This window comes from Schistocerca cancellata, chromosome 8 (assembly GCF_023864275.1).
Source record: "Schistocerca cancellata isolate TAMUIC-IGC-003103 chromosome 8, iqSchCanc2.1, whole genome shotgun sequence".
Classification (NCBI taxonomy): Eukaryota; Metazoa; Arthropoda; class Insecta; order Orthoptera; family Acrididae; genus Schistocerca; species Schistocerca cancellata.
Genome location: NC_064633.1, coordinates 194,139,735 through 194,167,283, shown reverse-complemented (window position 1 = coordinate 194,167,283; position 27,549 = coordinate 194,139,735). Strand labels below are relative to the sequence as shown.

General features: G+C 43.3%; 1 protein-coding gene across 1 annotated transcript in view; it reads right to left on the bottom strand.

The window, feature by feature from the left end:
* The window catches only part of LOC126094631 (glycine receptor subunit alpha-3), a 611,226-nt gene that overhangs the window by 559,161 nt on the left and 24,516 nt on the right, over nt 1–27,549 (bottom strand). The window lies entirely within an intron of this gene.

Sequence of the window (27,549 nt, the reverse complement as noted above, 5' to 3'; positions counted from 1 at the left end):
GACCACGACGCACCTATGCTTACACTATCCTTGATGTTGCCTATCTTGCGCATGGACTACTCAGTTTGTATATTTTGCTTATTTTTTCATACTTCCACACAACTTCTTCCTGTTTTTTCGATTGATCTGTATTCAGTTTTTCAAGGCCTGTCCACTGTGCCAACTTATAACTAAATCTGAGGGAGGTGCGATGGGGAGGTTCCCTTGTTAGAGCCATTTGAACCATTTCGAGCCTAAACGTCGGAAGCCCCTTTCACAGGAAAGAGAAATTATCAGCATGGCTCAAGAGATATTGGGAACGGAAGAGGGCATCGAAGAAGAACTAGTCATAAGCGCTCCTTAGTGGGCTTAAGTCAATAATAACGCCCTAAAATCTACCCCCGGATAGTATTAGCACACTGGCCTCCCACTCGGGAGGACGGCGCTTCGAATGCGCGTCCGGTCATCCAGGTTTAGGTTTTCCATTATTTCCCTACATCGCTCCAGGGAACTGCCCGGATTGTTCCTCTGAAAGGGCACGGCCGATTTCCCTCCCCATCCTAGATACACTACGAGCATGTGCTCCGTCTCTAATGACCTCGGTGTCGACGAGACGATAAACACAAGCTTTCTTTCTTCCTTTTTTCCTAAACAGTAAATATGACCCAATGACAAAGCGATCAGACCTTTTTGATTAATGATAGACGGCACGTTAGTCGGAAGTAACGCAACTGAATACTGAACACGTGCATGAACTGCTAACCGCATACTACACAACCTACAAGAGTATTAAATCGCACCTTGAAGATCAGATTTGTACAAGGACAAATGTTTTTGTCGTCTGTTGCCTACGTTGCCTAGTAACTTGTGAACTTTTAGCTAGTGTGGTGAATGCAATGATTTGCAGTTGTGCTGTCTGAGCAGCAGGAAATCTCGGATTAGGAGCTACAGCTTCAACGTACCTTGTTTGCTGAAAACCTTTCACAAAACAAGAAATTCTGGTAGGAAACGCAGTGCAGTGTAACACTGAATGAAGCGCAGTACAAATGTAGGAAAGACAACACCGCATGAAAATACGTAAGAACCCTAATATGGAGGCAAGTACACGTGACGAAAATTCGTAAACCCACGAAAAAAGTGAGAATTAACGAGTACGCGGAGTCGAAATACAGCACAGAAACATCTACATCTACTTGGATACTCTGCAAATCACATTTAAGTGCCTGGCACAGGGTTCATCGAACCACCTACACAATTCTCTATTATTCCAATCTCGTATAGCGCGCGGAAAGACTGAACACCTATATCTTTCCATACGAGCTCTGATTTCCCTTATTTTGTCGTGGTGATCGTTCCGCCCTATGTAGGTCGGTGTCAACAAAATACTTTCGCATTCGGAGGAGAAAGTTGGTGATTGGAATTTCATGAGAAGATTCCGTCGCAACGAAAAACGCCTTTCTTTTAACGATTTCCAGCCCAAATCCTGTATCATTACTGTCACACTCTCTCCCATATTTTGCGATAATACAAAACGTGCTGCCTTTCTTTGAACTTTTTCGATGTACTCCGTCAGTCCTACCTGGTAAGGATCCCACACCGCGCAGCAGTATTCTAAAAGAGGACGGACAAGCGCAGTGTAGGCAGTCTCCTTAGTAGGTTTGTTACATTTTGCAACTGTCCTGCCAATAGAACGCAGCCTTTTGTTAGCCTTTCCCACAAATTTTCTATGTGTTCTTTCCAGTTTAATTACCGAGCGAGGTGGCGCAGTGGTTAGCACACTGGACTCGCATTCGGGAGGACGACGGTTCAATCCCGCGTCCGGCCATCCTGATTTAGGTTTTCCGTGATTTCCCTAGATCACTTCAGGCAAATGCCAGGATGGTTCCTTCGAAAGGGTACGGCCGATTTCCTTCCCCATCCTTCCCTAATCCGAGCTTGTGCTCAGTCTCTAATGACCTCGTTGTCGACGGGACGTTAAACACTAATCTCCTCCTCCTCCTCTTTCCAGTTTAAGTTGTTCGTAGTTGTAAAACCTAGGTATTTAGTTGAATTTACGGCTTTTAGATTAGACTGATTTCTCGTGTAACCGAAGTTTAGCGAGTTCCTTTTAGTACTCATGTTAATGACCTCACACTTTTCGTTATTTAGGGTCAACCGCCACTCTTTGCACCATTCAGATATTTTTTCTAAATCGTTCTGCAGTTTGTTATGATCTTCTGATGACTTTATTAGTCGATAAACGACAGCGTCATCTGCAAACAACCGAAGACGGCTGCTCAGATTGTCTCACAGATCGTTTATATAGATAAGGAACAGCAAAGGGCCTATAACACTACCTTTGGGAACACCTGAAATCACTTCTGTTCTACTCGATGACTTTCCGTCAATTACTACGAACTGTGACCTCTCTGACAGGAAATCACAAATCCAGTCACATAACTGAGACGATATTCCATAAGCACGCAATTTTACTACGACCCACGTGTGTGGTAGAGTGTCAAAAGCCTACCGGAAATCCAGGAATACGGAATCGATCTGAAATCCCTTGTCAACAGCACTCAGCACTTCATGTGAAGAAAGAGCTAGTTGTGTTTCACGAGAAGGATGTTTTCTAAACCCATGTTGACTGTGTGTCAATAAACCGTTTCCTTCGAGGTAATTCATAATGTAACAGTGTAATTTACAGGTATCTGATGTACACAACTTCGTCACGAATAAACATCGACTTGGACTATCTCACATTCCTTCCAAACATCTCAGAACCACAAAAGAAATATCATAACATCATAAATCCCTGAAAACATCGCCAGAAGTGAAAAAAATTGCTTGTAATTCACTTGAGTTTATAGATGTCTACAAAAAGAGATGGATACAAATCACGACGTATTCTGAACCAATTGAGAGTATGAACAAAGACACGATATTCTGCACGTCAAATGCGTTCCGGAAACTTAGAAATATGGAATCTGTCTGTTGCCCTTCATCCAGTATAACACGTGAGAAAAGGGGAAGCTCAGGAGTTCTGTGAAAAAACCCAAGTGGGAAACAGACTATTTTGTTGCTACACAAATGTTGTGTTTTTTAATTTGGTTACCTGGAGATATTGCAAATGAATAAATACGCATGACCCAGAGCTAATTTTTATTTTCTGTATCAGCAGCTTCGAAATGAAGAGTTGATGCAAAACTTTTGTTGATGTGTGTACACCTACAACAGCATCATTTACTGATTGTCTAAAGCGATCATTTAAATATATCCCGCACAACAAATCCCTAATCGTACCCGATACCAATTAATTCCTATAGTGCTTTCGAGCCATCTTAAAGTCGAGCCGTCACGTTGAAGAAATTTGCGGCCAATTTATCTTCCATTTCTGGTTTAGCTTTCTGGGACATATTTCCAGAAAAACAACGCCCGTCTGCTCACAGATGCAACAAAAGAGGATTATGTGCAAAGCGTAGATATCGTCCACGCCATCACCTATCTCTCGTCGTTAGAAAAAGCGTGAGATAATCTCGGAGATGCTCTACGGGACGCATTACTGCTGTGCAGTTTTTTATATGTTCAAGCCGTCCATCTTGGAGTTGTACAGGATGCGGTCAAATATGAGTTCGAGTCTATCCTGCAACACCTGACGAGCAGTGTGAGTAGCTGATGACGTACATCTTTCAATGGCAACAGCGTATTGTCAATGCATTGTGCAGTAACGGATACCTCTATGATATTCTAATCATTTGACTGTCTCCGCTTGTAAGTACTATTCAGTTTGGAAGTGCTCTTCTGAATGACAATTGTGATAACTGCAGAGAGATGCAATTACCTTTCTTGTGCCTGATGTTCAAGATGACAACAAGCTGGCAAGCGACCAGTATCAGTCAGCTGAAGAGACAACACTCCAGAAACAAGCGGACCGGAAGGTCAGCCGGGGCTTGCCCTTGTTCTGTCCGCCCACAGACAACTTTACAACGTGCTATCAACATGTGATTACAGTCGTGACAAAAGTCCGGAATCAAGGTACAGCTGCCATATCAAACAAAGCACTGGCTGGCAACTTCGTCTGCTGCATGTGGGCTTTGCGTGACTCGCTCTCTATTGACGTGTGCTGAATTAGTACGATAAAAACAGTAAACGTACCCCTGAAAAGCACCTTTCCTCTATCGTTAGTAACAAATGCAGATGCTATTACTTAATACCCACTACACGTAGGCTATGGTAAGCGCTGTTCTTCTTTTGCTTGTGCCTTTGATCCGCATCGCCACAGGTTCGGTATGGTTATTAACGAATTTGGCATGGCTCGTTTCAGGGATGATCGGAAGCCCTCCCTACCGAGGTGGAATATGTGTACATAATTGTCTGCGAAATGTTGCGAATCGTGTAACTAAGATTGGACTTGGGTACCAGCCGGGTATTCAAGTAGTGGGATTTGGAAAACCGTGTAAAAACCACATGCAGGCTAGCCGGCAGAACAACCCTTACAGTAAATCCTCCAGGCGGATTCCAACGCCGGCGCACCACCCCGTCCCGAAAGCGGCGCTTCAATATGCAAAGCTATCTGGGTGGGTCATTGATGCAGTTCTGTTAACGCCTACATACATTCATAGGCAGTATCAATTACGAGGGCTGGTCGGAAAGCAACTTCCATTTATTTATAAAAGTAATCCAGTACATTAAGAAGGCTTTTTATTAGATAAAACTTAAAAGCTATATCTGTCAACTGTTCTTGCATATAAATCCCACCTACATTAAGGAACGGGTTTTTAAGTGCATTCGTTTTAGCATAATACCGCCTTTGAGCTAAGCCATGCCTTGACATTCTCCTTTAGCTCGTCGTCATCTTGAAACCACTGTGAGCCCATCCATTATTTTCATCTTCGAAAACAGGTGAAAATCACGGCACGACAAAACAGGAATGTAGAGGGGATGATCAAATAATTCCCGTTGAAACTGTTAAGGGGAAGTTTACTATCTTTTGGTTCAAAAAATCTATATTTTTAAATTGCATTTTTGGATCAGTAAAAGTATTTAGATCCACCCCTGAAGCGGTTTTTTCCGAATACGGAACGGAAATGTTTGTTATTCGCGGTCGAACAAAAACATGCAACTACCTGAAATTGGCCTTTTTCAAGTGATCAAGGGGCTTACGACGTACTGCGGCTTGGCAATTCGGTGGCATTCCAATTCTGTGGAACAGATGAAGAAGGCAGTTTGGGCAACGTATTTCCACAAGTGTTCGACGGATGACCACACACAACACCAAAATTGTCCGGCTGGGCAAACTAGTTGGTGCAAGTGGCGCATTGCAGAGGCTGGACGAATATCAACACGACCAGCCGCACTAAATGGTTCAAATGGCTCTGATCACTATGGGACTTAACTTCTGAGGTCATCAGTCCCCTAGAAACTTTTATTCCGATCCATCGACTACAAATATTTTTACTCGGCCGGCGAAGTCGAAAAATTGATGAAGGAAACCCTATTTTGTTTCAAATGGCCGCCATTTTGTTTCCTATGGTCCAAATAACTTAAGCGAGGTACAGCTCCTAAAGAATCTTATATACTTCACTAACGTCAACTCAATTTTGATTTAAGACGAGCCGGCTGACCTGTGACATACCGCGCGTGGAAGTCTACATCGAAATTTTGTTTCCTTCCGACGGTACTTACGCCTTTGCTCTTCGACATTTACGGTCGGAAAAATTCCAGTTTGTGGAGGAAATACCAACAAACATTTTGACCAAATTTGACACTGATATCTATAACACATCTAGAGAAAAAAATTCTCAAAGAACATGCTTTTTTCGGGCCAAAGATAGTAAACCTCCCCTTAAGCTACGTTTGTGTTCTTACTACAGTATGTAGCTTAGCGTTATCGTAGTCAATCATGATGAAATACGTAACTCCACATCCCACGACTTTGTGCTGAATGGCTCTTCTGAGCATGATTGTGGTTTTATAGTGCCGTTTTCCATAAAATCAGTAAGCAGCACTCTTCTTCAGTCCATAAGAACAATTGTCATTAATTTTCAAGTACAAAATGTTTGTCGGCAGTAGAAAGGGTTACGTGGCGAGCTAGTGTGGTCCCACCCCGCTGACTGTTTTTTGACGCCATAGTGACGAATGGAACCAATGTTTCATATCCTGTCATATTGTGAGTGAGAAATTCGCCTCCTTTTGTATCGCACCATACACTGAGGTGACAAAAGTCATGGGACACTGATACGCACTATACAGACGGCGGTAGTATCGAGTACTCAAAGTATAAACGGGCTGTACAATGGCGGAGCTGTCATTTGTACTCGGATGTTTCATGTGAAACGACGGGTAGTAACAGACCTTGCACGCGTTATTGTAGTTGGAGCTAGACGCATGGGACATTCCATTCTGAAATCGTTAGGGAATTCAATGTTTCGAGGTCTACAGTGTCAAGACTGTGCCGAGAACACCAAATTTCAGTCATTACCTCTCACCACTTAACAATAAAGACCAGCGGCTCTTGCGTAGAGCTGTCAGTGCTAACAGACAAGCAACACTTCGTGAAACAACCGCAGAAAGCACTGTGGGATGTACGACGAACAGTTCCTTAAGCCGTCGGCACACGGACCGTGCATCCGAACGTTGAGCGTTGAGCGTGCCGAGTTTCTGACGTCATAACGTGGAATAGCACGTTCGGGAGTCTTGCCGTACGTGCAGAGCAATATCTGGCATGTCAGATATTCTGAGCGTGCGTCTGAGCGTTGACCAATGAGATGGCACAACGCCACCTACGTCACACGCACGCCATCTCCCTTCAGTACAGAGTTGTGAGGCGCCATATTGGCATTCATTTCAAGCCTATATGTGTATATGCCGTTTCTGAGCACCATCAAATTGAGAATCACTGGAAAACCCGTTGTTAACTGTGTGATTCGTTCCAATAAAATAATGAGAAACATCAAATTCGTGGCAAAAGAATTATTGTAACCTTCGTATTGTGAGAGTAGGCTATTTGAAGCTAGCGACACACTGAAGAGTTACCCAAAACGCATTATTCCTGGTACAATTTGTTATAATTAAACTTCAATTAGCAACATATCTACGATTAAGGTTTTCTGCACGAGCTGAGATACTATTATTAGACATCTATAGCATGTTATTGCTGTAGCGTAGTGACTAGCATCACTGCCCCCAATTTATTATTTTGGAGGGGCGGTGGTTCGTGACTTGCCACTTCCAAATGTTTTTCTCTAACATTTGCGTTTTTATTGGGTTCTGATACTTTATTATTAGTTTAATATAAGTATATACTATAATATTTGATGTTATGTAAATATAAGTTCACCTTTTTTTGAGGGGTGACTGTTCGAATGGCTTAATCTACGGGACAGCTTGCCCTACTTGTATAAAGATATTTTGCTCCTTTTTGTTTTACGCTTCGTAATTCACATGTTACCATGACTCTGCTACTGGGTAGGAACAGTGATAAAGTAAGACTGGCCTTGGGGTTTTACTAAAATGTGGGAATGATGAAATAATGTTTATCTTATGCAGAGAAGTATTCCAAATGTGTACCGCACTGTTTTTAATGGAACTTTTATAAGCCTGTGTCTTTATTGATTGTGTAAGTAGGCTGTTTATGTTTTCTTATTGGCAACGTTACGTAGCTCTCTGTATGAAAATCACTGGCTGTGCTGTGTGCAGTCTGTGGCTAGTTTGCATTGTTGTCTGCCATTGTAGTGTTGGGCAGCTGGATGTGAACAGCGCGTAGCGTTGCGCAGTTGGAGGTGAGCCGCCAGCAGTGGTGGATGTGGGGAGAGAGATGGCGGAGTTTGGAAATTTGTAAGACTGGATGTCATGAACATGTATATTATGGTTTTTCAACACTATTAAGGTAAATACATTGTTTGTTCTCTATTAAAATCTTTCATTTGCTAACTATGCCTATTAGTAGTTAGTGCCTTCCGTAGTTTGAATCTTTTATCTAGGTGGCAGTAGTGGCGCTCGCTGTATTGCAGTAGTTCGAGTAACGAAGATTTTTGGTAAGGTAAGTGTTTTGTGAAAGGTATAGGTTAATGTTAGTCAGGGCCATTCTTCTGTGGGGATTTTTGAAAGTCAGATTGCGTTGCGCTAAAAATATTATGTGTCAGTTTAAGCACAGTCATGTATAATTGTTCTAAGGGGACGTTTCAATTGGACATGGTACTTTCCTTTTCGTGGACGATGGAGGAAAAGTGCGTTTTAACTGAGCTGACGTGGGCATTTCACACGAGCCCGTTGAGTAAACAGAGTGGTTTAAGAACTAGAAACATCTCTCAACTGCCGCTGGCGTGCGTTGCGATCGCGTCTACCACGTTGGGGCCCACGTACCGTATGCACAAGTCGCATCGTTCCTGAGCGTTCAGCAGCACGTTGAACTTGGCACGCTCAACGTTAAAGTTCGACAGCACGGTCCGTGTGCCGACGGCTTTAGACAACTAGACCTGCATGAAATAACCGCAATAATCAGTGTGGGATGTACGACGAACTTATCCGTAAGGACAGTCAGTGATCGGCTCAGTCGGACCAAAGGACAGCCCACACCATTCTGGAACCACCACCAGCTTGCATAGAGCCTTCTTGACACCTTGGTTTCGTGAAATTTGCATTTAATGGCCTATGGCAGCAGAAAAACGACACGAGTGCCTTTGCTAATAGCACGACAGCACCTGCATGCTTCTATCCTGAGCTCTGGACCATATCGGTTGGATCCTGTAAAACCGTGCCCTTGGCAGATGAGTCCCTATTTCAGTTTGTAAGACGTGATGGTAGGGTTCGAAGCTGGCCCAGATCCCACGAAGTCATCGACCCAAGATGTCAAGAAGTTACAGTGCAAGCTGTTGATAGTTCCATAATGGTGCGGACTGTCCTCTGGTCCAACTGAACGGATCATTAGTTGGAAACGGTCATGTTCGACTACTTGGAAACCATTTGCAGCCATTCATCGGCTGCATGTTCCCAAACAATGACGGAATTTTTATGGATGACAATGCACCATGCCAACGGGCAACAATTCTTTGCGACTGATTTGAAGAACATTCTGGACAATTCAAGCGAATGATTAGGTCACCCAGATGGCCCTACATGAATCGCATATCACATTTCAAACGGTTTAAATGGCTCTGAGCACTATGGGACTTCTGAGGTCATCAGTCCCCTAGAACTTAGAACTACTTAAACCTAACTAACCTAAGGACATCACACACATCCATGCCCGAGGCAGGATTCGAACCTGCGACCGTAGCGGTCGCGCCGTTCCACACTGAAGTGCCTAGAACCGCTCGTCCACAACGGCCGGCCATATCATATTTATGGCACATAATATAGAGATCAGTTCGTGCACAAACTCCTGCACCGGCAACGTTTTCACAACCATGGGCGGTTGTAGAGGCAGTATGGCTCAATATTTCTGCAGGGAACTTCCAATGACTTCTTGTGTCCGTGCCCCGTTGAGTTGCTGTATCACTCCCGGCAAAAGGCGACCCGACAAGATATTAGGAAGTATCCCATGACTGTTGTCACCTCGATGTAAAACAAACGTTAATACGGATCGCTACCTCTTCGTTTTATGGACATTACCCAGAAGCTTTGGGATGCATCGTGTACAAAGAATTTGACAACCAAGCTTATCAATCACGAGTTTGTAAAACACTGTCCGCGATATCTGAGAGAATCCGACTAATAATTCAGTAACAGCTCGTGGTCTAGCGGTAGCGTTCTCGCTTCCCGAGCGCGGGGTCCCGGGTTCGATTCCCGCCGGGGTCAGGGATTTTCACCTGCCTCGAGAAGACTGTGTGTTGTTGTGTCGTCTTCATCATCATCATTCATCCCCATTACGGTCGGAGGAAGGCAATGGCAAACCATCTCCTCTAGGACCTTGCCTAGTACGGCGGCGCGAGTCTCCTGCGTCGTTCCCCTACTCTCTGTAAAGGAGTATGGGACTTCATCATCATCATCATCTATATATAAAAGGCTAGGTCCTGACTTGTCCGGAATTCCACTCCGAGGGGGTGAAATAGGTGATGAAAGGCTTTTTGAAAGTATGTCACAATTAAGAGATTTCTGAAGCTAAAACTACGAAAACTGGTATTTGGTCCCTCAGGCAGAAAATAAAAAAAACGTGTTTCAGCATTTTTGGAAATTCAACCACTAGGGGGGGGGGGGGGGGGAATGTCCGGTGAAAGTTTTTTTGAAAACAAATAATTACTAAAGAACTACTAAAGAATTTCTAAGGCTACATCTACAACAATTGGTATTTGACTCCTCGATTGAAAGTAAAAGAAGTAAGTGGTTCACTGTTGGTGGAAAATCAACCCCTAAAAGAGTGCAATAGGGGATGACATTTTTTTTTTAAATTTTAAAGCTAAATTTACGAAAATTGTTATTTCACTTCTCGGTTAGAAATAAAGCAATATTTGTTAGGGGATGAAAGTTGCTATGGAAATATCTACAGAAGAACGCAGGAGGCATTATTAACTAAAACTTTGGACTCTAGGTACCAGAATCGCTTTTTCGTCAGAAATACATTCGGCCTTCATTAGCGTGAGTAGCTTAGAAGGAGCTGCAATTTGATGAACAACAAAAAATTCGATTAAATAAAAACAAAAAAATATTTGCAGGTCATACAGTCTGTGCGAACGAAGCGGCAGGCGCTAAGCTCCTTCTATATAGGTGAACTGACGACGTTCTCTTGTTCTGTCGTTAACTTCCGCAACAGATTGATTTGTTGATTTGTCACAACAGATCTACATCTACATCAGTACTCCATAAGCCACCTGGCCGTGTGTGGCGGGGAATGCTTCTGGTATCACCATCTGATTCCCCCCCCCCCCCCTGTCCTTTCTCTGTTCCTCTTGCGAATGTCGCATGTGAACATCTACACAGATCATTAAAAAGTTTTGCAATCACCTAGGTTCCGAGATTTCAGGAACTTGTACAGAAAACTGGAATAGAGATCAACACAAGCATCATTTCCGCCAATTTTATTGCTCATGAAAACCACACATTGCATGTTGTACCACCATACAGCGAGACCTTCAGAGGTGGTGGTCCAGACTGCTGTACACACCGGTACCTCTAATACCCAGTAGCACGTCCTCTTGCATTGATGCATGCCTGTATTCGGCGTGGCATACTATCCACAAGTTCACCAAGACTGTCCCAGTCCTCAGTGGTTGGTGGGTCACGTCGTCCATAATCAGCCCTTTTCAATCTATCCGAGACGTGTTCGATAGGTGTCTGGAAAACATGCTGACCACTCTAGTCGAGCGATGTCGTTCTCCTGAAAGAAGTAATTCACAAGATGTGCATGATGGGGTGCGCGAATTCTCGTCCATGAAGACGATGCCTCGCCAGTATGCTGCCGATATGGTTGCACTATCGGTCGGAGGATGGCATTCACGTATCGTACAGCCGGTACGGCGCCTTCCACGACCACCAGTGGTATACGTCGGCTCCACATAATGCCACACCAAAACAGTAGGGAATCTCCACCTTGCTGCACTCGCTGGACAGTGTGTCTAAGGCGTTCAGCATGACCAGCTTGCCTCCAGACACGTCTCCGACGATTGTCTGGTTGAAGGCATATGAGACACTCATCGGTGAGGAGAAGGTGATGCCAGTCCTGAGCGGTCCATTCGGCATGTTGTTGGACCCATCTGTACCGCGCCTTCCACGACCACCAGTGGCGTACGTCGGCTCCACATAATGCCACACCAAAACAGTAGGGAATCTCCACCTTGCTGCACTCGCTGGACAGTGTGTCTAAGGCGTTCAGCATGACCAGCTTGCCTCCAGACACGTCTCCGACGATTGTCTGGTTGAAGGCATATGAGACACTCATCGGTGAGGAGAAGGTGATGCCAGTCCTGAGCGGTCCATTCGGCATGTTGTTGGGCCGATCTGTACCGCGCCTTCCACGACCACCAGTGGCGTACGTCGGCCCCACATAATGCCACACCAAAACAGTAGGGAATCTCCACCTTGCTGCACTCGCTGGACAGTGTGTCTAAGGCGTTCAGCATGACCAGCTTGCCTCCAGACACGTCTCCGACGATTGTCTGGTTGAAGGCATATGAGACACTCATCGGTGAGGAGAAGGTGATGCCAGTCCTGAGCGGTCCATTCGGCATGTTGTTGGGCCGATCTGTACCGCGCCTTCCACGACCACCAGTGGCGTACGTCGGCTCCACATAATGCCGCACCAAAACAGTAGGGAATCTCCACCTTGCTGCACTCGCTGGAGAGTGTGCCTAAGGCGTTCAGCCTGACCAGCTGTGGTTGCAGCTTGTGGTTGCAAAGATGGACCTTGCCATGGACTTTGGGAGTGAAGTTGCGCATCATGCAGCTTCCTGCGCACAGTTTGAGTCATTACACAGCCTCCTGTGGCTGCACGAAAAGCATTATTCAACATGATGGCGTCGCTGTCAGGGTTCCTCCGAGCCATTATCCGTAGGCAGCGGTCATCCACTGCAGCGGCCTGTGCTAGGCATGTCATCGACAGTTCCTATCTCTTTGTATCTCCTCCATGTCCGAAGAGCATCGCTTTGGTTCACTCCGAGACGCCTGGACACTTCCCTTGTTGAGAGGCATTTCTGGCACAAAGCAACAATGCGGACGCGATCGAACCGCGGTATTGACCGTCTAGGCATGGTTGATTTACAGACAACTCGAGCCGTATACCTCCTTCCTGGCGGAATGACTGGAAATGATCGCCTTTCGGACCATCTCCGTCTAATAGGCTCCGCTCATGCTTGGTTGTTTACGTCTTTGGGCAGCTTTAGTGACATCTCTGAACAAAGGGACTGTGTCTGTGACACAATATCCACATCAACGTCTATCCTAGGGAGTTCTGTGAACCGGGGTAATGCAAAACTTTTTTTGATGTGTGTCTATCAGCTCTAATCTCTCGACTTGTATCGTTGTTGTCATTTCGCGAAACTTATGTGAGAGGAATTAATCTGTTGTACTTTTCCCGGAATCTACTTCTTGGAATACCAATAGCAAACCATTCCATGACGCACAACGCCTCTCTTGTAGCGTCTGCCAGTGGAGGTTGTTGAGCATTTCTGTGACGCTCTCGCGCTGACTGAACGATCCTGTGACGAAACGCGCCGTTCTTCTTCGAATTTTCTCTATCTCGTCTATCAGTTCTACCTGGAAAGCATCTCAGATTGACATACAATACTCAAGAGTCGGCCGTACAACGGGGAGGAGCAACATGTGATGGTCTCCCGTACGTGAGTTTCGCAAAACCATAGTAGGTGGCTTTTTACGCATTTTCATTTAACGTAGTTCACACTAAAGCGTAAAAATATAAATATAATGTGATATTACCGTCGAATGATGCAGAAAGTCCATAATTAAAATGTACGAGGCGTAACCTTCACACGGCTCTCTTGTGGAGTACATTACGTTATATACAAAACAATGATTACTGTGACGTAAGTAATTGAAGGTATCATTTTATATATACGAGATATTTCATATATTTTTTTAAGTTTTTTCTTTCCTATTGCAACTGCTATAGCTTCTGGTTTTGTTTTTATCACCTAAACTACTTGCTAAATTACGAAATAAAATTCTTATTTCAAAATAAAACAACAGGTTAAGGAGGAAATGGACCTCCTCCAAGCGACTTTTTTCAATTTCTCCGATGCTTCTTGTAGAGGGCAGCTCAGAGGTGTAGCGTATATTAAGGTTTGCAGCGAGCTTTTCGCGAAATTAGCTGGCTAATTTTCTAAATGTAAGTGCCAAGGCAAGCGGTAAGATGTTCTCTGTGCTCCGCAGAAGACATAAACGTCGCTGTAAAGGGCTCGGTCTGTATCCGGAAACGGTGAGTTGCAGGGTGGAGTCAGTGTCTTGCCTTACATTTAGGAAATTACTAAGTTATTTTTGCGAAAAGTTCAAAACTTAGCAGATAGTACATTATTAAAACATTCGACTGTTGTTAAAAATATTTTCCTGTTTAAGAAAACCATAGTGCTTCAAGACATCTGCGGATAATGCACTGAAGCGCCAAAGGAACTGGTGTAGGCAAGCGTATTCAAATACAGAGATAAGTAAGCAAGCAGAATACGGCGCTGCCATCGACAACGCCTATATAAGACAACTAGTATCTGGCGCAGTTGTTAGATCCGTTACTGCTGCTACAATGGCAGGTTATCAAGATTTAAGTGAGTTTGAACATGGTGTTATAGTCGGCGCACGAGCGATGGGACATAGCATCTCCGACGCAGCGATGAAGTGGGAATTTTCCCGTACGACGATTTCACGAGTGTGCCGTGAATATCGGGAATCCGGTAAAACATCAAATCTCCGACTTTGCTGCGGCTGGAAAAAGATCCTGCAAGAACGGGACCAACGATAATTGAACAGAGTCGTTCAACGTAACAGAAGTGCAACCCTTTCCGCAAATTGCTGCAGATTTCAATGTTGGGCTATCAACAAGTGTCATCGTGCGAACCATTTAACGAAACATCATCCCTCACATGGGCTTTCGGAGCCGAAGGCCCACTCATGTACCCTTGATGACTGCACGACACAAAGCTTTACGCCTCGCCTGGGCCCGTCAACACCGACATTGGACTATTGATGATTGAAAACATGTTGCCTGGTCGAACGAGTTTCCTTTCATATTGTATCGAGCGGGTGGACGTGTACGGATATGGAGACAACCTCATGGATCGATGGACCCTGCATGTCAGCAGGAGACTGTTCAATCTGGTGGAGGCTTTGTAATGCTGTGGGCGTGAGCATTTTGAGTGGTATGGGACCCCTGATACGTCTAGATACGGCTCTAACATGTGGCATGTTCTTAAGCATCCTGACACATCACCTGCATCCACTGCATCCGATGGACTTTGGCAATTCCAGTAGAACAATGCGACATCTCACACGTCCAGAACTGCTACAGAGTGGATCCAGAAACACTCTTCTGAGTTTAAACACTTCCGCTGACCATCAGACTCCTCAGACATGAACATTATTGAGCATATCTGGAATGCCTCGAATTCCTACGGATTTATGGACAGCCATCAGGATTAATGATGTCAATTCCCTCCAGCACTATTTCAGACATTATTCGAGTGCATGCCACATCGTGATGCGGCACTTCTGCGCTCTCGCTAGGGCCCTAGACGTTCTTAGTCAGGTGTAATAGTTTCTTTGGCTCTTTAGTGTAATTATGTGGATGTTACCAACACAGCAAAAAATACTTTCCTCTTTCGTACTATCATTTTCCGGAAGCTTGATTTCCATATTTACGAAATATTCAGAACGTCGTTGCTACGTGGTATGTGGAGGGTGTTTCAGTTTAAGGTATTTTTCTCTGTAACTTACAAAATTATAAGTGAAAGGATTACTTGTACATACAATGAAGGCTTTCACGACCGGATGTTTCAGCTGCTGAGAATTCTTCCGGGATGTATCGCCGTGGTCCATGGAACTCTTCAATCCCTGACGTTTCGTCCAAGGCTGCGTTGGACATAAATTCCTTTAGAAAAAAATTCTTTTGGTGGTCCGCACAACCACTAATGTACCGCGTGGCGTACCTCTTCATCAGAACGGAACTTCTTTCCTCCCATTGTGTCTCTGTGAGGCGACAACCTGTTCTGTTAAACATTTTCGTCGCCAGTACACCGTTAACAAAGTTTCGCACCCTCGTAATAGTAAACAGTAATATGCGTTAAACGTAAATGCTAAACAGCTACACTTGGCCGTCCGCTGGTCGAGAGTGTTCTGCAGATGATGAGAAGCGCAGGGAGGGAGCAGTAAAAACATCGTCAAAACACCAGAGATTATCTGGTTCAAGTGTCAGTGCCCTGTACGGACCGCTCAAGGGTAATAAACGAAAGTCAGCTGAGCACAGAGGAGAAGAGACGGAGTAATGATTCTCCTGGGGGTTGCATGTTCAAGTCCCGAGGGGGCGGGACGCCAAGTTCAACGCTCTGAAAGTTACGCTATTAGTAATACACGTGGCGGCGGTACCTTCTGCTGTAGTTACCGAAGAGGCGGGCTACGTAAAGCGTCCGCCCTCGTACTACGCGATGTGTTAAGGTTCATTCGACTTTTCGATCACAATAACTTCGACCATAACGCATGTCGATTTCGATACATTTAGACATTGCGTTGGACGGTGAAGCTGAATCTTTACAACATTTCGACAAAATACAGCCGACTCCTGAGAGTATGAACCTCGATAAATCGAAATTGTCAAAAACAATGAATAATTTCGATGAATCGAATAAATCGTGTGTGTTTGGAAACACTCGAGAAATCGATGCAATTGTCATGACAAACCGCACCACAAACACACTATAATTAGAAGTGAGCTGCTGTCTTACACTCAGTACTGCGAATTGTTTCTTCACGTGTTTAGATAATTCTTTCAACTTTACTCGAGACTTCCTTGCTTTGTCAATAACGCATAACTTAAAGAGTGCCTAAATCAGTTGCAAAAATGACTTCAGAGGTGTAGAAATGTTTAACTTTCGCAAAAAAGAAGTAGGTTGTTGAGGCTGTAGAATGCGAAGTGAAAAAAAAGGGATGTAGAGAAAAGTTTCGGGATTCCGTTATCCGAGCTTTCGACATTCCCGAAACAGAAAAACATTTCTTTTTGAAAACGTATCATAAGGATGGAGGAAGCGGACACGACAGGGTGAGTTCCCGCAATTTGAAGAACGCTTGTTGAATTGGCTTAGTCAAGGTAGAGGACAAAACATACCTGTCGGAGGTTATATACCGTCCGTCCAAAAATTTCAGAGACTGATATTATCCTTTTGTATGTGCGAGGTCAGCGCAGTAACTAAGATGGCAGCTTGACCTGCCAACTGTAAGCAACAGATGCAACACTTTTTTTTTTTTAAATCATCCCCGCTCAGAACGTGGAAGGACCACTGAGAGCATCAGGTTATATCGGGCCTCTGGTGCACTGTATCATTTTATTTTCAATTTTTATTTTTTTGTTACAGTGTTCCTTATGACTAAGCTTTATTCTAACTTATTAACTAGTCTAATTACTAAGTTACAACTAAAGTGCACTTTTGTCGGGTTTTGCAATGTTGTTAGTTTTTCCTGAAATACAGTTCTAAATACTGAGTGAGTACGTGTGAGACAAATGATATAGTGGCACAATATGATGAAGCAATGAAACAGTACAGTGAGAGAATCTACGAGGGTTCTCCAGAAAGTAAGGCACTGCATTTTATTCTCAGGCGAAAACAACGCTACGAATGCGAAACGATTCGTATGTATTATTTGAAGTCTCCTGAGTGAGCACGCCAAGTTTCCGTCACTTCCGACAGACAGCATAGCTGCAGGATAGTTTGAAAATGGCGTCTGTAGGTGTTGTAAGTTACAAGCAACGTGCCGTCATTGAATTTCTCACTGCAGAGAAAGAAATTGTGGGGAATATTTACAAACGCTTGTGCAAAGCCTATGGAGCTTCCCCTGTCGACAGAAATAGTTAGTCGCTGGGCACGAAGGATGAGGTCATCAGAAGGCGGTCTGGTGGAGCTCCACGATTTCCAGCGGTCGGGGAGACCATCCACAGCTGTCGCACCTGACGTGTTGCAGCGAGCTGTTGTCATTTGCGAGGACAGATTAAAGGATGCCATTCGTGGAAGACATTTTGAGGACTACGTGGTTCACACAGTGAAGCACTGGCTCCGCCACCAGGACAAGGTTTGGTACCAACAGGGCATACACGCCCATAGGAAGGCCGCAGAACGGGATGGAGATTATGTGGAAAAACAGGGTGTGTAGATAAAACACCATTGTTTCGTGTGTATAATTCTCATTATGTTCAAAAAAGAATTGTTGAAGAAAAAAATGCAGCGCATTTCATTCTGGGCTACCCTCGTACACAGGCTGACATCCATATAAGACATGGTCGTATGTCAGTATAACTTCGTAAACGTATATATCATCGGCGAGCGTGAAAATAATTAGAGGATTAGAGTTACAGTTCTCTGTGACGGATAGAACGGCCACCTAGTTCATTAGACACTAACGAACAGTTTAGTACCGTCTCCAGGCCTGGCAGGTGAATAATGACGTGAATAGCGTCAGATACTGTGTGATCACTGTGAAGAACGTGGAGATGCCGCGTACTCCTGTGAGACAGCGTTATCAGCACCTGATAGTCTGGAATGGGTCTCATTGGGGGTCTCCTTTCGGCTGGCTGGTCGGATCGTGCAGTATTCAGATTCGTGGAGCATTTGGATGTGACAGTAGGCCGCCGTTGGACTGCAAGGGAATGTGAAGGCAGGCATATCCGTTTTCAAGGTTCCAATCGACCACATCTGACCACCACAACGGAGTGTCAGCGTAATGAGCAACAAGCACATCGTAACCCTTCAGCCTGTGCCTGCCATCCAAGAACAAGTAATGGACATCATGAAACATTCTGTGTCATTCCGCACAATTCGTCAGAAATTAGCAACAGACGAATTAGACGTACACTGTCGTTAATAGCACGGCACAAATGGCTGAGTTTGGAGTGTTGTCGTGAACGGGAAGCACAGAACGCTAATGAATGGAGGCGCATTGTGTTCGGCAGTGAATCGCGGTTTTGCACTACAGCGATTGACTACCGTTGGCGAGTACTGCGACGATCCTGGAAGAGGTACCATTCTTCCAGTTTTTTGGAGAGGCACAGCGGCATTGCTCGTGGCGTCACATTGTGGGAAGACATCGCGTAAGACCAGGTCACGGTTGATTGTGATCAAGAGAGCTCTGATGACACAACAGACATCCTGCATGTCACGTGACAGTATTTTTCAACAGGACAATGGTCGTTCACACACGGTATGTCTCTCAGTGAACTGCCTGCATGATGGTGAAGTACTCTTGCGACCAGCAAGATCACCAGATCTGTCCCCCACAGAACACGTGTATCTGACTGACGTTGACACCAACTGCGCTCGAGTGCCAGTATCCAGAATATCAGTCCGCCCGGTTAGCCGTGCGGTCTAATGCACAGCTTTCCGGATTGGGAAGGAATGCCTGGTCCCCGTCACGAATTCGCCCCGCGGACTTGTGCCGATGTCCGGTGAGCCGGCCAGTCTGTGGATTGTTTTTAGGCGGATTTCCACTCGAACATAGGGGTTACACGCGTCTGGTATGAGACGTTCCCTGGGGGGGGGGGGGGGGTCCACCAGGGGCCGAACCGCACAATAACCCTTGGTTCGGCGTGGGGCAGCGTAGGGGTGAAGTGGACTGCAGTAGTCGTCGTGGGGTTGTGGACCACTGCGGATGCGGCGGGGACGAAGCCTCTCCGTCGATTCTAGGTCACTGGTTAACATACAATACAATACAGTCCAGAATATCAAGGACCATTTGCTACAGTTGTGGATCATGATGCCTCAGGAGATGATACAACATCTTTGTGACACCTTTTCTAACCGAATCATTTAGGCCAGACGGGATGCAACGTCATACTGATAAGTGGCCTTACACTGGCAAGTTCTTTGTGAATATGACTCGATTTTTTAATCACTAAGATAACATCACATGTCCTCTCTACCTCTGAAGTTTCATTTCGTTTCCTTCTCCCCTGACGAGTGTTTTACTATTTTTCTCAGGCAGTGTATGTGGGATTCAACCAGGTGGGATATTGCGATAGTCATAAAATTAAATGTGATGTGTGAATAGTAGGAACTTAAAGATAAGAACGTGCTGCTGTACCTTTGAGTTTACGGATTAAAATTTTCATGTTACTGCCATTCGGTGCAGTTCGTCACGTTTGATTTATCCACGGTTCTCATTAATCTAACGTAGCAGATGTGTTAGTTTAAGAAAGGAACCGCCGTCTTCAGGAATATGTCCAGTATGTCATCGCTGCACCTCTCTCTCCCCGCATTTTTCCGTCGTGCGGGATCCCCCATTATTCATGTTTTCGTAAATTTATGAAATTTTTAATTTTTGTCCGGTCACTCTTCCTGTCGTCACACTTATCTGTTAATCTAAGGGAGGGGAGTCCTGTGCTCCATCTGTGTATGGTGCGGTATTTATATTAATGTTTTTTAAGTTACGATTGTCTGTATGCAACTGAATAAAGGCGATAGTTATTTTGCCAGAAGCTTTTTCACCCCAACTAATTGAGACATCACAAGTGACATGAAATACACGCACATTTTCATTTGGATGCAGCACTTCCAATTAACATATTCTGCTTCGTACAAGTTACAAACAGTTCTGACCTAGGCAACTTTTGCTCAGTACTAATTTTTTTCCCATCTGGTCTTTCTGTGCTGCTTGTGAAGCTGTTATTTTGCCTGTAGCACTGGAGATAACTTTCATCAGAGGAAGCACACTGCACATACTACGTGCGCCATGTTAAGCTGTTTAATTTTATCTAGTGTTGCCAAGTGTGGAATGTATTTTCTGTTGTATATGGTCACACATAATACAAGTATACTATCTCTGTCCAATCATCCGTTGCTGTGGTTCAGTCTGATTAAATGGAAAAGAAAGAACAGAGAAAACATATATTTCTAATAGGTATAGTAATTGCGTATGAGTCTCAACCTCCTTCCCCCTCTCTACCCTTCTCCTCCCCCTGTCTTATCATCTCTCTCTCGATCTCCCCGTCCATCTCCTCCTTTCCGCTTTCTATGTCCATGTCCTCTTCCCCCCCACCCCCCCCCCTCCTCGTATCTGACGTCAAGCCTTGTTTGTTTGAAGTGCAAATTCAGACTCTGCAGTAGTGTCCTAAGCATAAACTGATAAGCCAGAAACACAAGTTACCCGTATTCTGTGGAATCTGCCTCCGAGGAAGAGAACAAAACAGCACACTGTTGTGTATTCAGTTTAAGTTGTAACTTATATATAATGAGAATGAATATATTATTACCTATTATTACACATTTCTGCCTCCAGGACAGTGATTAACCCGAACGTTACATGATTATTCATTTTTCTCATGTTTCATTTTTCTTTTTCTCTTCCAAAAACCTCTTCATGCTTTGGCTGTGTTCCTTTTTGCTTTGCGCTGTCCGTATTTTGCCTGTTTTCTTCCTTTCTTTTACTTCAAATTTTGTTTCATAATTTTGTTTCTAAATTTATCTCTTTCATTTACCATTTTAATACTGATCCCTGCTTGTTTTAGGCCTTTTTCTATTTCTTGAAACCAATTGGTTTTTTTGATTGAACTATTTAATACACCAAAAATCCTCTTTGTGAGTCTGTTTCTGTTCATTCTATGTATGTTTGCATAGAATGTTAATCGACGTTTTCTGATCATGTCTGTGAGCCAGTCTGTGTGTTCAAATACGAGGGCTCTTCAATAAAGAATGATCATAATTTTTATGGTCATAATTTCTTGCACTAAAATTTAATCTTATGATATTCTGTTAGCTTAATGTGCAACACGCCGTACTAGTTTCATTGTTGGAACTGCTGATTCCCGCCTGTGAGAGGTAGGCAGGATCAGACACGTTCAGTGTCGCCTACCGCTGCAATGGAGGTAACACGCGAGGAACAATATGCGGCTTTGAATGCCTGCTTTCGTCTCAACAAATGTTCAGCTAAAGCCTATACAATGTTACAGGAGGCCTATGGAGAGTCTGTTCTTCCCTACAGCACGGCTCGAAGCTGGTTTAAAATGTTTAAAGAGGGGAGACAATCAATTTCAAATGAAGGTGGACCCGGTGCTCCAGTTACTGCTCTTACGAAAAAAAAAAAACATCACCACTGCTGCTGTCACTGTGAGAGAGGATCGACGAATTACCTCAAGATGACTTTCTGAAATACTGAACATTTCATTGGGTGCCACCCACACGTTGGTGGCAGAAAAATTACACATGACACTTGTTTGTGGGCGATGGGTTCCAAGATTGTTGATTCCCGAACAAAAGGACATTAGTGTGCAGTTATGCATGCAGTTAAAGTTGACGTTAGAGGAAGATCCGGAGTTTCTTTCAAATGTAATCACTGCTGATGAAACGTGTCTACATCATTTTGATCCCGAGAGCAAACAGCCAAGCTCAGTGTGGAAATCTCCTTCATCAACAACCCCCAAAAAAGCAAAAGTGGTTGCTTCCGCTGGGAAAGTTATGCTCATCTCATTCTTTGATATTCATCGAATGGTTTACCAGCATGTCGTACCTGCACACACATCAGTAACTGGACGATAAAACAGGGATGTCCTGAAAACATTGCAAGTCCATATCAGGCGCAAAGGGTGACATTTCGGTGAAGCAGGCTGGATGCTGCACAACGATAATGCGCGGCCGCATATTGCCAATGTTGTTGCTGAATATCTTGCAAAAATCAACGTTAAGTGCATCTCTCACCCTCCCTATGGTCCGGGTTTAGCCCCATGTGACATTTTTCTATTCTTTAGCACGAAGAAGCGCCTTCGTGGGGGCCATTATCATTCATCAGAAGCAGTGGTGAAGGCTGCGGAGGTGATTTTGAAGGACCTCTCAAAAAATTGTTTGCAGCGTGTATTTTAAGACTGGCAGAAACGCTGGGACAAGTGCATCTGGTTCATGGAAGACTACTTTGAGAAGGACTATCAAAATTATGTGGCTGAATAAAGATATGCTGTCAAAAAAATTATGATGATTCTCTACTGGACAGCCCTCGCAATTCTTTGGTTGGTCTCTTCATCCGTACATCGTCTCTGTATATTGCTCCAAAAAATTTCTGTGGCTTTTACGTTCTATTTTTTCTATCTGTGATGGCTAATGCTCCAATTGTGGTCGTCTATGATACGTAGAGTTCTTCTGGTAGTACAACTGTACTATAGTACCTGAGTTTAGCCTGTCTTGAAATATTTAGTTTGTATGCTTTCTGACGTTTTTCTGTTCTTTGCATGTTGGATGCCCTGTCTGGTCCTCCTATTTGTATACATTTTTCCACTCTCTTAATCCTTCGGTATTTTGTGAACATGTTCTTTCTTTCCATGTATTGCGTCTTCTCATACGATATCTGTAGATCTGTTTTCGCAGAGATTTGATGTTAGTATTTCAGTGCCTCTTGTGCTTCCCGTCTATTATTGCTGAGTATAGCAAGGTCATCTGCAAATGCTAGGCATTTTACAATTTCTTGTTTCTTTTTTTCCCATTGTTTGATAATATTGTCCAAAACAATGCTGAGTAAAAGCTGCGAGAGACCACCTCCTCATCTGACCCCTCTATGTATCTCGAATGGGTCTGAATTTCTCCCATAAATTTTATTTTGAATGTGGTGTCTGTAAGCGTCTGTTGAATGAGTGTCCTAGTTTTTCTGTTTATTCCATGTTCTAATGTGTCAAAGAGAATCTACTTGGCTACATAGTCGTGGGCTTTCTTAAAGTCCACGAATGTGACTGCAGTGTTCTCCGTTTCTGACCTTCAGGAGCGTTCGCAGTTTCCAAATTTGTTCAATACTGATCTTCCCTTTTCTGAACCCTGCTTGGTATTCACCTATCTTTGTATCAGCTTGTGGTTATTGTCTGTTGAGTAATGCTTGGAGAGAATTTTGTGGGTGACCTGTAATAATGAGATACCTCTGTAGTTGTTAGGGTCAGAATAAATAAATAAATATAGGTAGGAGAAACAAGTTTTGTCTAACGATTTAAATACCCTGCTATAATAGTTAAACTTGGCTGCGACAAAGGAAACAAAACCGCACATTTTTACAGCAGAGCATTTCCTGTCTCACAGTTGTTGTCAACAAGAAACCTGTACATCATTGTTCAAAAAACTTTTCGAGATTTTTGGTAACAACGCTTCCATAAGCATGCACATATTTTAAAAAAAAATAAGTATATAAAAGCACGCGCGTATTCACATGCAACGGTATGTCAAATTTTCGGCGCAATTGGTGAAGAACTTACGGAGTTAAGATTCTGAACAAAATAACATGTGGTTTTACCGACAGCTTATTCTTTTGTATCCCATAAAGCGCTCCAGTAGGTACATAAAAACACGCGCGTATCCTAGTACAACTTTGTGTCAAAATTTCAAGTAAATAGACCGATTACTTCTCGAGTTTGTTGAATATTGGCAGATCAATAACAGTAGAGACATATAGAATCTGTGCCGCGTATTATTGTATCCTTGTCGGTTTTTTTTGAGTTGTATACTTGGGACCACCGTAGTACATGCCTAAACGAGCATGGTAAACGGTCTAAAAACCATTTATAAGCTGGCCAGTACATCACACCAATAGCTACCAATCTGCTATGCGTAATCACTCCGATTCGGCTCACCTCTCCGTTTCACAAGCTGTATATTTTTCGTTTTTTTTTTTTTACTTTTTTAAATCCATAAACCACTATTTTATTCCAGAATGAGATTTTCGCTCTGCAGCGGAGTGTGCTCTGATATGAAACTTCCTGGCAGATTAAAACTGTGTGCCGGACCGAGACTCGAACTCGGGACCTTTGCCTTTCGCGGGCAAGTGCTCTACCAACTGAGCTACCCAAGCACGACTCACGCCCCGTCCTCACAGCTTTACTTCTGCCAGTACCTCGTCTCCTACTTTCCAAACTTTACAGAAGGTCTCCTGCGAACCTCGCAGAACTAGCACTCCTGAAAGAAAGGATATTGCGGAGACATGTCTTAGCCACAGCCTGGGGGATGTTTCCAGAATGAGAATTTCACTCTGCAGCGGAGTGTGCGCTGATATGAAACTTCCTGGCAGATTAAAACTGTGTGCCGGACCGAGACTCGAACTCGCGACCTTTGCCTTTTGCGGGCAAGTGCTCTACCAACTGAGCTACCCAAGCACGACTGACGCCCCATCCTCACAGGTCCCGAGTTCGAGTCTCGGTACGGCACACAGTTTTAATCTGCCAGGAAGTTTCACACTATTTTATTATTTTAATTTTAAAACAGACACCTTCCTCCTCTTCATCCCTTCCATTCACTCGCCATCTGTTTCGTTCTCGGAGTGGCTTTGTCTGTCATTGATATTCTTAAAATAAAACTTTTTTTTCGAAGTTGAGAGGATCTGTAAATGTAAGAGCTTCTTCATTTATTTCGTAATGAATTTTCTTCTTTCTTATTTCTAACTTCACGTTTTTCCTCTTGATAATCCTAGCCTAAAATATTACATGATCGTAATAACAAACCTTCACGGAAAGAAAATCGTTAATCCGAGAGTAGTTTTTTTTAATTCCTTTGAATTATCTCTGTGTTAAAACATTCATAACTTCGTAATGGAAAGAAGTGGGAGAGGGGAGGGGTTGTAGAGGGAGACCAAGACTTAACGATAGTAAGCAGGGTCAAATAGGTGTGTACTGCGTTAGCTATGTAGATATGAATAAGCTTGCTCAGGACAAACTAGCGTGATGAGCAATACCACAAAAACAGCGTAAAAAAAAAGTTCCCACTTCTTTAGAATTAATACGTTTTATTTAATTTGAGTTTACGTGAGGGGGGCAAAAGCAAGTAGATGAACACAGTTGGTCATGAATGGCTTATTTGATAAAATAATTTAACGCTGCACCGCTGCTTGGTATATTCCTGAAGAGCAATTTTTGTTCAGTTGTGGGCATTCGAAAGAGCAGCAGCTTATCAAACTGGTGTAGGAGGCCTTCGACTTGGAGAAAGCCTGTAGGGCGCTTGATAACGTGTTGTACGATGGCCTCTTGCACGTGACACCTCCCGCCATTGCTAGTCCGCAGCTCGTGGTATTGCGGTAGCGTTCTCGCTTCCCGCGCACGGGGTCCCAGGTTCGATTCCCGGCGGGGTCAGAGATTTTCTCTGCCTCGTGTTGGGTTTCTTTCATGATCATTTCATCATTGACTCGCAAGTCGCCGAAGTGGCGTCAACTAAAAAGGACTTGCAATACGGCGGCCGAACTTCCCCGCATGGGGCCTCCCGGCCAACACTGCTATACGATCATTTCATTTTTTTTCAATCGGATAGTCGTTGTCCCACTTGTAACGGCAACGCTCGTGAGAATCTGCTCACAAAGTGTGGCTCAATGATTAAGGGGGTGTCACACAACCATTCCAAAGGGTCAGGAATCAATTCTCCGTTGTTTACTGAAATTAGAAGATGCGCTTCTTTTTAGTTACTAAAACTAATGTTTCTGTCTTCCATTTTTCACTGCTTTACTGGTTATATTTTGAGGTTTTAAGTTTCTTTTTTCCAAAATGTTTCTGGTGATGCCTAATGTCTTTCTATTCGTTATTCCATAACTCGTACTCATGGTAATAGGTTTTTAAATTCGTTTGTATATATCTGTGTTAAAACATTCATTTCTGATGATTTTCTTGATCATATTTATTAAATAGTTCCTGATGATTTTCTTCTATGTCTGTCTAATTGTATTTTTAGGTTTTGTCTCTGTTTTATGCCAATTTGGCTGCAATTAGATAGTATTTTGGTGATTATTTCTTTCTTTTTGTATAATTTCGGTGTATTTTCAATTTTTTCTTTAATATTTACCTGTATAATGTCAGTTTGTTTGCCTTCTTAATCTTCATATATATTTCTCTTTATATTCCTAATTTTAAAATTTTATTGTTCTGCTAATTTGTCAGATACAATCTACTATCTTTTAAAAATGATTTGAGCCGCTATTAGTTCCTACTTTACTACTAATTCTGGGTTCAGGCTATCAACATGAGCATTTGTAGGCTGGAGTTTAATTGATTTTGTTGTAGTGTAATTGCTAACTTACTATTATTATTACTTTTATTTCATGTGTCTGAGTTTGCTAATACTCTTTATTTTCTTTCGCTGTTTGACACTGGTTCTTATTATTTTACACTTTATTTTTGTACCAAAACATTTATGTTTTTGGGTCAGTTTGGCTCTCTAATGCATACGTGCAGGGTCAAGTTTCTGATAGACTAATTCTTGAAGAAGCCGAGTTTAAATGTGAACATTTTAGAATAGGCTTTACTGTGACTGTTGATATTGAATGGCTTTACTGTGACTGTTGATATTGGATGAAACAATAAGTTTACTGTTACAATTCACTATTTATTCATATCTATAATACGTTTCAAATGTGTAAACCTCCATCATTAGATAGGTTTTATGTGTTAATACGACATGTGTGTGTTGTGTTACGAATTTGGCGTAACCTGTGGCACTGTCTAGTGGAGAAACAAAACACTATTTCAGACCATGGTTCTGTGCAGGCCTTTGTCTAAAAAGTAAACGCAAAATCTAAATGTAAAAATAAAACAACTAAAATAGAATACCTTCAATTGTCTTAGGCTCCTTTCCCTATCGCAATAAATAACATATAAAATGTCGCATTTTGTAAACAAAACTGGTATATGGAACCTACTAGGTGCAAAGAACATACAGCGAAGCAGAAATACTATTTGAAAGTACAAAGAACGTATAACTAAACGAAGCCTTTATTTCGGAGCAAGTCTTAAAGCATTGTGAGGATCTTTGGTTGAATTGATGAACATACACTATGTGATCACCTGGCTAAAAATGTAAGTCCGTGGCGCCCTCCATCGGTGATGCTGGAATTCAGTATAGTGTTGGCCCACCCTTAGCCTTGATGACACCTTCCACTCTTGCAGTCATACGTTCAGTGAGGTGCTGGAAGGTTTCTTGGGGAATGGCAGCCCATTCTTCACAGATTGCTGCAGTG